Here is a 17,451-nt window from a genome sequence, read left to right on the forward strand (position 1 = left end):
ATTAACTAAGGTCTCTATGTGCTCTTCTACACACATTTTCCTCACATTAGGCTTTCTGAAGTTGTTTTCAAAATTTGCAATAAAACTATCATATATCTTGGATATGTCTTGTATAGTTGTATGTTCTTTCTCTGTGTTACCTAGGCTGTCTTCAATCCTAAAGGTTCAGTCTTCTGCATGGTTAACCTACTGTCAAGAATTTCTATTTTGCGTTTTATTTCCTTTCCTTCTAATTGGTCTGCTCTTACGACTTCAAATTCTTTCTTGGAGCTTTTTATTCGATTTGAATGGACTTCATTAATTCCTTAATTTGGATTTCATGAATGACTCCATTGAACTTTGTCTATTCTCATCCAGCTTGCAAAATTCCTGTATTCCTCTTTGATTAGCTTCCTCATGCTCAGGCAATTCCTGTCTTTCTCTTTGGCTATTCTCTGCCTACTCAGGCAATTCCTGTATTATTCTTTGATTAGCTCCTTCAAGGTAGGGAGATTCCTGTATTAATTTTTGTCAGCTTAATTGTGTTCATGAAGTTACTGTGTCAATCTTTGGTTAGCCTCTTCTTGCTCCCTATCATGCTCAAACTGAGTCCTTTGCAGGCATTCTATCTTATTATTCAGCAATCTTATTATTCACCATGTTTCCCAGTGTTTTTAGAACTTCTGGGCAATCCTCTGGATTATTCATTAACTTTTCTGTCACCAGATATCATGAGTGGGAGTTGAGACACCTGGACTTGCCTGTTTTCTTGTGTTTCTCTGGCTTGTTCTGCCCACTTGTTATGAACCAATTTACTGCTAGGACTATTTTAAGGCAAGCATCAACCACAGCCCTTTAGTTGTACAGATTGATTGATGCAGTCAATATGGCTGCAGATCCAATCTATTTCAACACATACATTCTAATTCAACATCAAACTACTATGGATTACTGGGCTAAGAACATCAAAAATGTATTCAGCAGAACAGAAATTAATAGGTTTAGGTTGAATCATTGGGAAAAATAGAATTAGAACAATAAAAATAAAAATATATATTTAAAATTAAAAAAGAAAAACTGTTACTTTTCAGAAAGAGCTTATATACACACATGCTCTGAGTGTGAATGCCTGGGAAACAGAAAGAGCATTGGACAGCAAAACATTACAGCTAACCACACAGTTGAAAGATCTGTCACAAAAATAAACTGAAGTGAAAAACAAGAAAGAAAACTATTAAGTCCTCATGGGAAAGGTAATGCAGCAGTAGCATGTCCCAATGCAAAATGTGAAGATATGAAAAAACTCTCAATAGCAGCATTGAGAATTTCAAGGTGAAGCTGAAAAGCAAAGGTGCTGTGAAAAGGTACAGCAGTTGGACAGCCAAAGGAACTCTCCTGTGACTCTGGAAGCACACTTGCAACTTGAGGAGTTTGAAAAGGAGATTGGGATCATGAAAGGGAACTTTCATGGGAGAAAAGGAGGAGGATAAAAGGGGAGAAGTCTTCAATGTTCCAGAATGAGCTTAAGGATACTAAGCAGGTGTTAAAGGAACTAGAGTCCCCTGATGTTCAGGGAAAACACTGAGCTAATTACATAGGTGGGTAGACCACACTAAAACTAGTAGATAACATTGAAAGAAGCAAAAACAGTGGTAACAGGGTATAAATGTGGAGACACATGTGTTGTAGCAGAATTTCAATGTAATAACGTGATTGAATGGTCACAATGTCTGGCAGTGTGATATCACAACGATCATGATGTCACAGTGGATTTCTGATGTCACTTGTCATCCTGAAATATGAGGTCCAGAACATATTATGAGCTCAGAAAGATCCTAAGATATCAAAATAACAGCATATCAGAGATGATTTGAAGACAGGACAGGTTTGTGATGTCTCAGTGGGTTAGTGATGTCCCAGTGGAAATGTGATGTCAAAAGGGATTGTGATGTCACAATGTTCATGAGATCACCATGAGTTTCACAGATCAACAACCATGCCACATTTGAAATAGAATTGAATTGCAGAATAGGCATTCAAAATGTGTCTATGATCTCACAATGACATTGTGATATCCTAATTCTATGATGTCATTCTGTTTTTGTGATATCACATTGAACTGATGTTGTCAAAACGACAATGTTATTTTATACTGGTAATGATGTCACAGGGATTTGTGACATTACAATTAAACGTCATCTCAATTGTCTTTTGTTAATGAGGACATGGGTACACATGTGGTTTTTCAAAGTTGCTAAGAGGTTATAGTAGGATTGGGATGTCACAATGTGATCATGATGTCAGAACAGCAATGCAATTTCACAATAGTTTTGTCACAGTGATGATGAGGTTACAATGGGTTTATTATGTAGCTAAAATTTTGTGATATCACAATGACATGTCCTGTTCATTTTCATCAGTATCCAGTGCAGCTGATGGACCCTTCTGTTATATGATCTTCCCAGTTTTCCTCTGATTTGGTGTAATCCTCCTAGTTTCCAAATATATATGCCATATATTTGGTCAGCAGAATTAGGTCATTATGTAACGATATAAGAAGACGAGTGGAGGTCATTGGTTCTTGGGACCTGTTTACTTTTCATACATTTTGTATTTTACATTCAGGGACATCATACCATTTGTCTCTTTACTCTTGGCTTACCTCCATCAAAATAACTTTTTCTAAATTCCATGCATTTTCCTGAAAATGCTATTATTTTCTCCTTTCTAATGACTGTATAATATTCTATTGTATACAAGTGAAACAATTTTTGGGTCCATTCACCTGCACTGGGCTTCTGGGGTTCTTTTTATATCTTGGCTATTGTGAACCATGCACCAATGAATGTGGAGATGCATGTGTCCCTGTATACTGCTTCCTATTGCTCAGGGTAGATTCTGAGACATGGTATGGCTGGGTCAAAACGGAAGTTTATATTTAGCTTTCAGAGGTATCTCCATACTGTTTTCAAAGTGTTTGTATTAGTGTACATTCCCAACAGCAATGCAGTAGGGTTCTCTTTCTCTGCTTCCATTCTAGCATTTGTCATTGGCTGAATTTAGGTTGTGGACCATTCTGATTGGGTAAGGCGATATCTCAGGGTTGTTCTTATTTGCATTTCCTTTACAGACAAGGAGGATGAACATTTCCTCAGGTATTACTTTGCTATTTTTAACTCTTCTAGAAGCCTTTCTTGAGTTCCCTTGGTTATTTAGAAATTGGTTTGTTAGTTTTTGGAAGGATCATGTTCTTGAGTTCCCTGTATATACTGGATATATCATGGGTAAATTGTTTTCCCAATTAGTTGTCTGTCTTTCCCATTTGAGTTCTATGTCTTTAGCCGTGCAGAAATTTTTTAAGGTAGTCCCATTTGTGGAATCTCTCTTCAGAATGTTTTGACCCTGTGACTGTTCAGGAAATACCTGACTGTGCCTCTAACTTTGTGTCTGTCCTTCTCTGTCCTGAAGTAATTTCAGAAATTCACATTTGTTGTTAAGGTTTTCAATTCATTTTGAGTTGATGTGGGGTCCATTTTTACCTTTCTGCATGTGGCTGCCAAGTTTCCCCAGCACCAGTAGTTGAAGAAACTACGGTTCTTCACTGCATGTCTTTTGCTTCTTTGTCTAATATCAGCTGACTGTAAGAATGTGGGTTTTATTTCTGGATCTTCTAATCCATTCCAATGGACTTCAGGCCTGGTTTTTGCCAGTTCCAAGTTGTTCTCTTTATTATAATGGCTCTATAGTATAGTTTGAGAACCGTATCTTCATTTCTCCAGTGTTGTTGGGGTTTCTGCATAATATCGTTTTGGCTATGAATTTTTGGACTGCTTTCTCGAGTTTAATATATTACGTCATTAGGATTTTAATGGGAATTGCATTGAATTTGTATATGGAAGATCTTTCCATTTCCTGGAGTCCTCTGTGATTTCTTTCTTTAAGTTTTTATAGTTTTCATTAAATAGTTTCTTTACGTCTCTGGTTAGGTTAATTCCTAAATATTTTATTTTTTTGAGGTTATTGTGAATGAGGATCTTTCCATGATTTCCCTTCCTGCTTGTATGTTCTTAGAGTACAGAAAGGCAAATGATCTTGTGGGTTAATTTTGTATCCTCCTACATTGCCAAAATGGTTTACAAGTTCTAAAAGTTTGAGGCTGGAGTTTTTGGGACCAATGAGGAATATTATCATGTCATCTGCAAAAAGGGATAGTTTCAATTCCTCCTTTTCTATGCAGATCTCTTTAGTGTTTTTTGCTTGCTTTACTACTCTAAGGATTCCAGAACTCTAACAAAGAGAAGTGGGGAGAGTGAGCATCCTCGCCTTCTTCCTGATTTTAGGAGAATTTTCTTGTTTTTCCCCATTAAACATAATATTGGCTATTGGTTTGTTATATATAGATTTTGCTGTTTCAAAGAATGTTTCAACTATACCTATGCTCTCAAGATCTTTTAACATGAATTAATATTGTATTTTATCCAAGGCCTTTTCCATGTCAATGGAAATAATTTTGTCGTTCTTGAGCTTGGATCTGTTGGTGTGATGGAATACATTTATTGAATTACGTATGTTCAACCATACCATCATTTCTGGGATGGAATACATTTATTGAATTACGTATGTTCAACCATACCATCATTTCTGACCATGATATATGATTTTTTATATGTTTCTGAATTCTGTTGGCTAATGTTTTTGAGGAGATTTACATCTATTTTCATCATGGAGATTTTTCTGTAGTTCTCTATTTTGTTGGGTCTTTGCCTGGTTTGCGGATGACTGTGATATTGACTTCATTGAATTCCTCCTGTTTTTGTTTTGTTTTGTTTTCTGAAGTGTTGAGGTGTGTGGGTATTAGTTCCTGTTTGAAGGTTTTATTATTTTCTTTGGTCCTTGGCTTTTCCTTGTTTGAAGACAGCTGATTGTTTCCTCCATCTCATTGTAAGTTCTAGGATTATTTTAATTGATGTATTTCTTCTATGTTGAGTATGGATAATTTGTATGTCTCTAAAATTTTATCCATTTCCGCTAAGTTTTTTCTCCCTTACTGAGTTTAGATTCTGGAAATATTTCTTTAGAATTGAATGTCAGTTATTTGTTATGCTTTTTCTCGTGGAATCTGTGATCTTATTGATTTTGATTTCCTGTCTTCGTCTTTTAATCTTGCCAGCGTTTTCTCAGCTTTTTGTTTTTGCTAAATTTATTTATAGTTTTCTTAATCTCTATTTCGGTAATTTCAGCTCTTAGTTTGATTTTTCTCACTCCATTTAGTAACTTTAGGTTCAATTTGTTCATGCTTTGACAAAAGTTTTATTTGCAACATAACATCATTTACTTGCCCTGTCTCTACTTTTTCGATGTATACACTGAGAGGAAGATTTTACCCCTCAACTCTTCTTTTGCCATGCACCACAGGTTTCTTTGTGATCTGTATTCATTTTCATTGAATTTTAGAAACTTTTACTTTTTCTTGAATTTCTCCTGTTTCACAGGTGTTGCTCAGAAATATGTGTTAAATTTTCATGTATTTCATTAATTCTATGGTGTGCTTTGATATTGAGAACTAGCTTGATTCCACTGTAGCCAATTAGATTACAGGGGAATATGTCCATCCAAATTTATTTGCTTAAAGACTTTCTAAGAACTATGATATAGTCTATTTTGGAGAAAGTTCCATAGGCTTCTGAGAAGGATGTGTACTGGATTGTTGTAGGGTGGAAAACATCATTGATGCCAATTAATTCTGCTTGAGATATGGCATCATTGAATTCAGAGGCTTCTTTGTCAATCCTGTCATTGGTAGATCTGTCCTTTGGTGAGAGTGGAGAATTAACATGTCCCAGTATTATTGTTTTTGGGTCTATTTTATTCTGTAAGTCTGAGACTCATTAACAAACATACTTGGGTGCATCAAGGTTTGAGGAGTATAAGTTGATGAGGTTACTATCTTCTTCTTGAATTGTTCTCTGAATTAATATGTAGTGTTCTTCTTTGTCTTTTTTTAATGTTGGTTCTCAGAGTACTGCAGCTAATTTTATATGCATCTCCTGTTTGAAAATCCTGTATGTCTTTTGATAATTCATTTTTTTTGTTCTTCAAATTTCTGATCTATGTCTTGCTTTAATAATTGAACATTATCTCTAAAATCTCTTGGATGTACTATTTGTCTTCCATTTCTGTTTTGCTTTCACTGGGGCTCTTTTCTGGGTGTCTTGGTATTTGGGTTTGGCTTTCTATCTTGGCTCTTGATGAATTTTGTAATTTTTTGCTGTGAGTTTTGCATGAGGTTTCAGGGATTATTGGAGCACAATTGCAAACTCTGACTGCTTTGGTTAGTAGCTGGCTGACTTTGCTTGGTTCTTCGTTGATTCCTGGACCAATTGAGGAAGCCCACTCTCAGCCTTGAGTTGGCTGAGTCTTTACTGGTCTCAGTTCTGTTAGGAGAGAGGCCAACCTACAGATTATAATCTGATGCACATAGGACTCTCAGTTGTCTTCTGGAGATCACAGGCAGTTCCCATCTTCAACCAAGGACTAAGCAGCCTACACTTCTCCTGCTCCCTCCTATGGGTACTCTTGGCTCCAGTTGCTGGAATCCTCTAGGAATTCCTGAGTGTAATAATGTGCTAATACCCTAAGCTGTCCACTCCCCTGCCCATCAAATATAGGCCAGGTACTGGTGAGATTTGTGCTTCTTGTTCTATCTCCCTGGATACACAGGTTTTTTGCCATCAAAGGAATGGTTCCTAGGAGTGGATTTTCCCTTCTTTCCACCCTCTTCCGTATTCAGCTTTTCACTTCAATCATGACTGATGGGTTGTGTGGCTCAAGAACCCTTTCTCAAGTCCTGGCCCTGGCTCCTGCGACACACTATTTGGGCTCAGGTGGGAACTGTTATGCTGGATTTCCCACTTTGAATATGCAGTTCGGATTTCTTCTGCTGACTGTCGTCGCCCACAGGAGCTGTTCCTGCCTTGAGGCTTTATGCTTCCTCTCCAGGGCACCGTTGGTCAAGCTCGGTGGGCTGGTTGTACTACACAAGCTAATGGGAAGCTTGCACATTTCCCACTTTTAATAGGGCCTGTAGTCTAGGTGGTAGGCAGTGGGATCTGGATCAAGTTTGGGGGTTACTACCAGCACTGGTCTTCCTTGGGGAAAAGGCTGTCCCTGTGGTGTGCTCAGTTATCCAGGAGCAGGTTGGGAGCTCTTCAGTAGTGCTGTGGTCTATCTGTTTCTGTATGCTGTAGGACACTAGTTGCTACCATATGCTGAGATCCATTGAGATAATTGTGAACTGGGCTAGATGGTGGTGGTGGCTCAGGGTCTGTGTTTTACACCATCTCTGCCTCTGTTAATGCTGTCCAGGTCAGTGCCATAGGCTTGTTTTTTGATAGCATGGAAGACTTTGGTGGGAAGGTGAGAAGCTGATCTGCTGGCAAGGAGTGGGTAGGGTCTTCATGCACGCTTTGAACTCCTGCACTGTCTGAGTTCGTACTGGCATCTTGGGAGTCTTCTGCACTGGCATTCTGTGGATAGACCTCTGTATTTCTGGGATTTCACCACACAGCTGAGAGGCCTGATGGTTTTGGTCGAATTGCGCAGGGCTGCTTCACTGATGAAGTGTGTGGGAAAGGTCTTTGTACAGGTTCTAAGCTGCAAGATTGCTCTGATTGAAATAATCAGGTCTGACACAGGCACCTTGGAAATCTGCTGCACTGGTATTCTGCAGACGACCCACTGTTGCTCTGGGGTCCCTGGTCACTCTAGACTGGACCATGCTAAAGCATGGCATGTAGTTGTGCCATCAGCAGGGAATGGGGGAAGGGTCTTGGTGCACGTGCTCTGGACCAATAATTCTGTCTCTGTTTGCACTCTTTGGGTTAGCACTGGCACTGTAGGAGTCCTCTGCACTGGTGTTCTGTGGTCAGACCCCTGTTTATCGGGAATCCCCCATGGTTGTCATGCCAATTGACTTAGTGGGATGGTGGGGAGCTGCTCTGCTATTGAGGGGTGTTTGAAGGGTCTTTGTTCCGGTTCCAAACTACAAGAATTCTCTGTTTATAATCACCGTGGTTACCACTTTTGGAGTCTGCTGCACTGGCATTCTGCAGATTATCCACAGTTGCTTTGGGGACTCTGGCAGCTCCAGACTGGGCCAGGCCACAGTTTATCAAGGGTGAGGGAAGATCTTCATGCTTTTCTGTTCTGAAATATTTTCCTTTTGTTTTTTACACCTCCTGTTTTTCTCTGGGTATTCATCATTTTGCTGTGTGAACAGTTGGAACTTGAACTCTATTTGGTTGGAGAGAGCTGTGGTGATTCACAACTGTTCTGTTGCCATCTGGGTCCTCCTTCCATAATAATATTTTGATGTCACAATTAGTTGGTGATGCAAAATTCGTGATGAGGTCACAGTAAATTTTTGATGTTGTAATGGTTTTATGATGTCAGAGAGACATGCCAAATCTCAATTATCATTAAATCAAAATGATTATATGATTTCACAAAGGGAATAGGATGACTCAAAACACAAAATGTGATGATGTCCTAACAGTTTTGTGAGGTCCCAATGTGACACAATGGTCATGATATCAGGAAGTGTGATGGCACTGTGGTAATGGTGTCACAGTTGATTTCTGATATCACATGCCATACCTGAAATATTATGAGCTTGAAAAGAGGCTATGAGCTCACAAAAAGCCTAAGATATCATGCCTTTAGCATGCCACAAAGCTATGAGAACAGGACCGGTTTATGATGTTACAATGTGGTAGTTGCTATGTGAAGTCACAAATGGATTGTGATGTCACAATGGTTATGAGGTCACAATGGGTTTCTGATATCAATATATATGCCACATTTGAAATAGAATGAGGAAGTGGCGCTGTAGCTTAAGTGGTAGAGCGCTCGTCTTTGATTTGAAGAGCTGAAGGAGAGCACTCAGTTCCAAAGTGCAAGCCCCATAGAATGAATCATACAATAGATACTGTCAATGAATCTATGATATCACAATGACTATGTGATGTCGTAATGTTATAGTTCCATTGCTGTTTTATGATGTCACAATGAGCTGATGGTGTCATCATAACAATAAGATGTCACTGTTTACATGATGTCACAAAGTACTTGTGAGGTTACAATGGCATGTATGGGCTCAATTGTCATTATTTCACAATGAGGATATGAATATGGATTGTGAAGTCACAAAGCCACAAAGGACATATATTTGAGATAACATGTGATCATGATGTCACAACAGCAATCTGATGTCAGTTTGTGATCTTACAGTGATGTTGAGATTACAAAGCTTTTGGGATATCACTATGAGTTATATCACAGTGACATCCTCAATTTCAAATGTTACTATTTTACAGTGAGGCTATGAGTTCACAGAGGGCAATGAATTTCTTAAAATGTTATGAAGTCATACTATGTTTGTGAAAATATGAGACAGTGATATCTTAATGACAATGTTAAGTAACAATATCATGTGATAATAATGTTTTAATCTCACAACTATTTTATGATGCCATAATGGTGAAGAGATCATAATGGGTTTGTGATGTCACAATAAATTGGTGGTGTCACAATGGAATGCTGAAACATAAAAATCATTAACTCACAATGAGTAGATGAGTTCACAGAAACTATGATGTCTACACAGATGTGTTGTTAAAAATTTAATGAAGTTCTGTTTTGTGATGTTACAAATCTGTGATACAATAGCATAATGTGACATAATGGTCATGAAATCTGGCAGTGGGATGTTATAGAGATCATAATATCACAGTTCATTTATGAATCATATGTCATATGTGAAATATTAAGAGGTACAGAACAGATTATGAGCTCACAAAAGTCCTAAGATATCACAATGGCAGCATGCCACTAAAGTTATGAGGACAGGAGAGTGTAGTCATGTCACAGTGGGTTTGTGATATCACAATGGCCATATGATATCACAAGGGGTTTGTGATGTCACAAAGATTGTGTGATCAGAATAGGTTTCTTATATCAACCCATATAACTCTATGGGAAATAGAATGAAAATACATAATATGCATTCATAATGTTTCTTTGACTTCATAATGACTCTGTGATGTTATAATGTTTTGATATTATTGTATTTTGAGATGTTACAATGAGCTGATACTGTCATAATGACAATAACATGCCATCCTAAGTGTTTACGATGTTACAGACATGTCTGATCTCAATTGCTATTAGTTCACAATGTCCAGATGGGTACACAAAAGGATAGTGATGTCACAAAGACCATGAACTCTTTTTAAAGGTGCTTAGAGGTCCTAATAAATTTTGGATATCCCAATGTGATCATGAAGTCATAAGGGCAATGTGATATCAAATGGGTTTGTGATGTCACAATGGTAATAAGATCACAAAGGGTTAGTGATGTCACAACAAGTTTGTAATATAACAACTATAACAACTACATGTTCACTTTCAATTGTACTAGTTCACAATGAGGTTGTGAGTTCTCAGAAGAAGCTCTAGTACTCAAAGTACATGAACAATCTAAATTATTGTGGGGTCATAATAGGTTGTGAAAACAATGGAATTGAGATATCACAATGTCATTATGATTTCAAAATACCACATCATACTAAGGTACTTTTGTTGCAATTAGGTGGTGATAACATATTGATGATAAGGTCAAAATAAATTTCTGATGTCACATGCACGGGTTTGTCAGAATGGCATTACTGATATCAAAGGCCATTGATTCACAATAAGTATATGAATTCACACAGACTGAGGTATTTCCTTGGACAAGTGTTGTCACAAATCCAAAAATTCCTAACAATGTGCTCATGTCACAATGTGACACAGGTTCATGCTGACTGACAATGGTCATGATATCACAGTGGATTTCTGATATCACATGTTATATCTGATATATTATAAAGTCAAAAACAAATTATGAGCTCAGAAATAGACTTAGATATCACTATGGCAGCACATGAAAACAGGACAGATTTGTGATGTCACAGTGAGTTAGTGATATTGCAATATCCATGTGATTTCACAGAGTGATTGTAAGATCACAATAATTATGATTTCACATGGGTTTCTGATGTGAACCCACATGCCAAATTTGATATAAAATGAAACCAATGCATAGGCATTTATAATGTGTGTGTGATATCACAATGACAATGTGAAAACATAATGCTTTCATGTCATAGTACTTTGGTGGTGTCTCATGAATGGATGGTCTCACAAAGACAATTTGATTTCACAAGTGATGATGCCACCAAGTTTTTGTGATATTACAATGGCATGTCTGATCACATTTGTCATTAGTTCACAATGAAGACATAGGTGACATCACACAAAGAGTGTCATGACATAAAGGCCATGTGTTTTTTCAAAGGTGCTAAAATGTCATATAGGTCTGGGAAGTGACAATGTGATAGTGTTATAACAGCAATGTCATGGCACAGAATCACATAATCTTGTTTTGATGCCACAATTAGTGATGGCATACTGGAGATGAAGTCACAATAGTTTTATGATGTTGAAATGGGTTTTAACGTAACAATGGCATTCTGGATCTCAATTTTCATTTATTCACAATGACTATATGAATTCACAATAGGACTGTGATATCTCCAAAGGCATGTGTTGCCACAAATGTGGTGCCGTTCTAACACGTTTATGAAGTCAAAATGTGCCACAAAGGCCATGACATCTGGCAGTCTGATGAATCAGTTGTCATGATATCAGTGTATTTCTATGACATATCATACTTGAAGTATTATGAGGTCCAAAACTGATTATGAGTTCATAAAGGGCCTAAGATGTCATAATGGCTGCATGTCACAAAAGTTATGAGGACAGGTTTGTGATGTCTCAGGTAAGTGTATCCACATGGCAACATGATGTCACAAAGGGATTGTGACTCCTCAATTGTAATGAGATCAAAATGGGCTTCTGGCATCAACCCAACTGCCACAATGGCATTTGACATCAATTCCCATGACATATTTGATAGAATGAAATCACAGAATAGGCATGCACAATGTGTCTATGTAGTCACAATGTCAATGAGATGTCACAATCCTATGATGCAAATGTAGTTTTGTTATGTCACTTATGAGTGGATGGTTTCCTAATGACAATGTGGTATCATACTGGTGATGATGTCAAAACGTGTTTATGATGTTATAAGACGTGTCTCATCTTAATTGTCATGAGGTCATAATGAGAATGTGGGTAATCAGAGAGATTGTGATATCAGAAAGGCAATTTGTTTTTTGAAAGACGCTGAAAGTTCATAAGAGTTTGGTAATGTCTCAAGGTGATCATAATATCACAACAGCAATGTGATATCACAATAGGTTTGTGATAACACAGTGGTAATGATGTCCCTTGGGGTTTGTGAAATCACAACAAGTTTGTAATATCACAATCACGTGTACAATTGCAATGCTTCTAGTTCAAAATGAGGATAGGAGTTCAGAGGAGTGTAAATCCCAAAGGCCACGACTTTTCTAAAATGTTGTAACATAATAGGTGTGTGAAAAACCAATGGGACAGTGATATTACAGCGTCAATATGATGTCACGGTATCTCATCATGATAATATTTTGAATACATAATTGGCTATGCCATACCAGTGATAAGGACATTATAGTTCTGTGATAGTTCTGATGATGTCATAGTGGAATTCCAGATCTCAATTCTTATTGACTCACAATGAGTATATTAGCTCAAAAGAGACTGTGATGTCTCCAAATGCAAGTGTTGTGACAAATATGATGAAGTCCTAACAGGTTTTGACGTCACAATGTGACACAATAGTCATGAAGTATAGCAGTGTGACGCCACAGGGATCTTGAAGTTAATGTGTATTTCTGATATCAGATGTCATACCTGAAATAATTGAGGTCAAAAACAGATAATCATCTCACAAGGTGCATATCGCAATAGTAGCATGTCACACAATTTATGAGGAGAAGACAGGTTGGTGATGTCACAATGTGTTAGTGATATCACAATGTCAGTGTGATATCACAAAGGGATTGTTATGTCATAATGGTTATGAAGTCACCAAGGGTTTTGGCTAGAGACCTACAAGCCACATTTAATGGAATGAAATCATCGAATAGTCATTTATAATGTGTCCATATCCCAAAGACAAGACAATGACAATGCTATGATGACATTGAATTTTGGTTATGTCACAATGAACTGATGGTGTTATATGTGAAAATGAGATGACACAGTGAAGATGATGTCACAAAGTGTTGATGATTTGTTTCCATTTACTTTTTATTGTGAAAATACCGTACAGATGGGTTTCAATTACACGAGCAAGGTAATGAATATATTCCTTATGCAGCATTGTTGCCTCCTCCTTTGTTTCCCCTTACCATCCCTTCCCATCTCTCAACCCCCAACCCCCACCCTCACTCCTCACCCCTCACACCCACCGAAAATTGTAAAGTTCATTTTATGACATAACTACTTGTACATCTCTTTGTGGAATTGGGTCCATCTGTATCCCTATTTAAACGCTTTGTTTTTGCCCTTCCCCTCCACAAATTATACCATCATCAAATACAATGAAAGCAGGTGTTATACCATGGGGAAGAGACATGCAAAGCAAGAAACAAATCATCTTATAAATATGTTAGAAACTATTTGATGTTGTTATAATTTGTGGAGGGGAAGGGAAAAAAAAAAAAAACAAGTGGTTTCCCAGGGATACAGGTGGACCCTTGCAACAATGAGATATATAAGTCATTATGTAGAAACAAAATTTACAGCTGTGTCGGGAGGTAGGGGTTGGGAGGTGGGAGTGGAGAGGCGAGATGGGAAGGGATAGGAAGGGAAAACAAGGGAGGAAACAACAATGCTTGACAAGAAATGTACTCATTACCTAGCTCATTTAATTGAAGTTTTTTTTTGGGGGGGAGGTCCGGTCGTGGGGTGTGAACTCTGGGCCTAGGAGCCGTCACTCAGCTTAAAGGCTAGTGTGGATAGTGAGCCATAGCGCAACTTCCTGCTATTTTTATTTTTGCTTAGTAGTACTGAGGAATTGAACCCAGGGTCTCATGCATGCAAGGCAAGCGCTCCACCACTGAGGCACCTTCTCAGCCCTGTAATTGAAGTTTAAAAAAAAAAAAAAAGACCTGGGCAGAGAGGAAGATGAGGAACAGCCAGAGGAGAAGTACAGCAACTTGACACAGGGTCAGAGCAGGTTAGGTCTGTAGAGATTACAGAGAACTGAAGCAATTAAGGAAGTTGTGGAAAGGAAAAAGGAAAAGACTTGGAAAGGACAAATTTGTAGAGAAGGAGGGAGGAAGGTTAAAGAAAAAAGTTTGTAGATTTAGATAACATAATTTTGGGGGTGAGTAGTTTGCAGACCAATTCACAAAGGGAGAGCCTGCCCATTGGAAATCTGAGGTTTGGTGGTCCAGGCTGCTCTTGGCTCTGGGTATCCAGCCCAGGACAAGGTAGTTTCAGGACCCTTTCTAGTGTAGATAATTTTGTTCATCTTAAATGTGCCTTGATGGATTGTCCCGTGCTTTAGAGGTAATAATTTTTGGATGCCCCTGCAAGATAATCCATCTGAATGTCATTGGGACTTGGCCACGGAAAAACTCCCTTATAGGTGAGTGTCTTGACTCTCAGGGTTCACAGACTCCTTCATATCTTTGTTTTCTGAGGACAAGTGTGGACATGAATCATGTAGGATTCTTGGGGTGTGTCTAGGGCAAGCTTGCCAGATTGTTTTGGGGAACCACCCTGGAGGTCATCTGGAGTTTCTTTGGTTAGCGATCTTGGACCTCCTTGAGAGGTCATATGGTACTTCCTTAAGAAGCCACCAGCTCTGGGGGTGACCTAGATTTTTTAAGAAGGCCTCCAGGACATACTTGACAGGTCATCTGAGAACACCTCTGGAGGTCATTTGGGACATTTTCTGGAGTTCATATTGGGCCTCCTCATGAGACCTCTTCCAAAGATCATCAGGGGCTTCCACCATATGTCATCTGGGACCTATTCAAAGGGTCATCTCAGGTCTCCTCAAGAGGCCATTGGGGACCTCCTTCAGAGGTCATCTTGGGCCTCCTCAGTAGGTCATCTGAAAACTTCTCCACAGGTCATCTGCAATCTCAAATGGGCACACTTCAGAGACTTGAGAAATGTTAGTTAAGTGTCTGTGGCAATTCATCTCTGTATGTTTACTATCTATGTGTGTTTTCTATGTCCTATCAACACCTCTGTTTACTCTTTATTCTAGAATTGGAGAAAAATGTCCTCAAGGCCTAGTAACTAAAATCTCTTCTTTGTGTTACAGGATCCCCTAGAGGAAGACCCACTGCTGTACTATCTTAAATATTCTGTGCCATCAGCACCTCTGATGTTAAGTCCTCCCCACAGCAGAAATCCTCCCTTGTATCAGCCTTAGGTGCTACATGGTGGTACAGTCCCTTTATTAACCTTGAGAGAAGCACATGGGGGAGATGGTGGGTAGGCCCCCTTTCTAATGTGTGTTGCCCTTATAAGTTGTGATCTATATAACTAGAAACAGCAAAAGCTGTCCTTTTCTGAAAAACCCAAGGGACTCATCTCTTTAGTAGAGATAGTATTTTTCACACATCAGCCCATCTGTAATGATTGTCAGCAATTTGTTTTGTTTTGTTTTTATTCGTCATGGGGCGTGTACTCTGGACTTGGGCACTATCTCTACACTCTTCAGCTCATAGCTAGTGCTCTACTGCTTGAGCTACAATGCCACTTCTGTTTTTCTAGTGGTTTATTGGAGATGAGTCTCAGGAACATTCCTGCCTGTGCTGGCTTTGAACTGTGATCCTCAGATCTCAGCCTCCAGAGTAGCTAGGTTTACAGGTGTGAGCCATCATCTCCCGGCCATTGTCAGTAACTTTTACAGCTGCTTTTCAAGAGGAAAGGGAACAAATCTGGCACAATGACTTTAAGGTGGTGCTTGAACCATCTGGTTGCTCCAACGATTACCCAGTCCATTTGGAGCAAGTACTTTGCCAGTCTTGCCCAAGCTGGGATGACAAAACAATTGAGATAAAAGGCATGTACCAATTAACACCACACTCTGTTAGCAGGGATACAGTGATCTAGTCCTAGAGTTTCCCTCTTGCGATTTGCAAATGAATTCTACTCTTATTACTTAGGGTTTCTTGATCCATGTCCTGCTGCTGCTTCCAAAATTCAAACCCCCTGCTTAGTCTGTTCTTCTTCTTGGTTATTTCTTTTATCAAACACCCACTGGGTAACCTCTACCAATTCAACAGCTTTCCCTGCAAATCTTTGTTATGAAACTTTCTTCTAATTCTGGGGCTAACTGGGTAACAAAGGCCATAATTAGGACTCTTCCAATTTCCTGGGCCTCAGGATCTACAGACATATTCCTCCCACAGGCCTCTACCAGCTGTTCCAGAAAAGCATTAGAGGACTCACTGGGGAGCTGTACAGTCTCACTCACCATAGATTAATGAATTGGCTTCCTAGTCACTGCCTATATCCTGATAACTGGTACTAGTTGGTAAGTACTTCCTTACCTCGATTGCTGTTATAGTTCCAGCTTGGGTTAGTCAAGGGAAAGACTTACGCCAAATGGACTAGGTCATCAGTGGGGGAATCATCAGGTCCAAGGACTGCCTTCAAGGCAATGTGACAGATTATTCCCTTTTCCCTTTTACAGGTAAAAAGCACCTGTAAAATTTGCTGACAATCATCCGAGGTGGGCTGGCATGTGAAAGATACTATCTCTAATAAGAAGATGATCACTGGGATTTTTTAGAAAATGACACAGTTTGTTTTTTCCAGTTATACTGCTCACTATTTGTAAAGCGAACATTCTTAGAAAAGGGGCCTGGCCACCATCTCCACCGTGAACCTGTCTCAAGGATAACAAGGGGACTGTATCACATTGTAGAACTTAAGGATGGTTCAAGGAACCACTGTTGGTTTGGGAGGTTCTTAACATTGGAGGTGCTGATGGATTGATCAGAACTAGAGGGAGAGTAAACCTGTTGGTCTTACTCTGGGACATCCTGTAATACAGGGGGAGAAGATTTTTTAATAAGAGAAATTTAGGATATTGTTCTCCAATCCTTGAAAAAAGGAATAAACAAGGGTGTATATATAGGACATCGAACTATCAGCAAACACACAGAAAAAAAAGCCACAAAATCCGTGTGTCCCAAATCTCTCAATGATGACCTCTGGAGTTCCCAGATAACCTCTAGAGGAAGAAAGAGATGGCCTCCCGATGAGGCCTCTGGTGACCTCTCAATGAGGTCCCAGATGGCTTTTCAAAGAAGCTCCAAATGACCACCTGAGGAGTCCCAGATGGCCTCTCGAGGAAGGCCCAGAAGACCTCTGGAGGTGGTCCCAGATGGTAATTCAAGGACAGCCAGATGACCTCAGGAGTATGTACCAGATAATCTTCTCAAGAAACACCAG

General features: G+C 39.0%; 1 pseudogene; it reads left to right on the forward strand.

Moving 5' to 3' along the window:
- The window catches only part of LOC122104621, a 118,986-nt pseudogene extending 111,035 nt beyond the window's left edge, over nucleotides 1-7,951 (forward strand).
- The last annotated feature ends 9,500 nt before the right edge of the window (nucleotides 7,952-17,451 follow it).

The sequence above is a fragment of the Dipodomys spectabilis genome, unplaced genomic scaffold (assembly GCF_019054845.1).
Source record: "Dipodomys spectabilis isolate Male_0828 unplaced genomic scaffold, ASM1905484v1 ptg000028l, whole genome shotgun sequence".
Lineage (NCBI taxonomy): Eukaryota > Metazoa > Chordata > Mammalia > Rodentia > Heteromyidae > Dipodomys > Dipodomys spectabilis.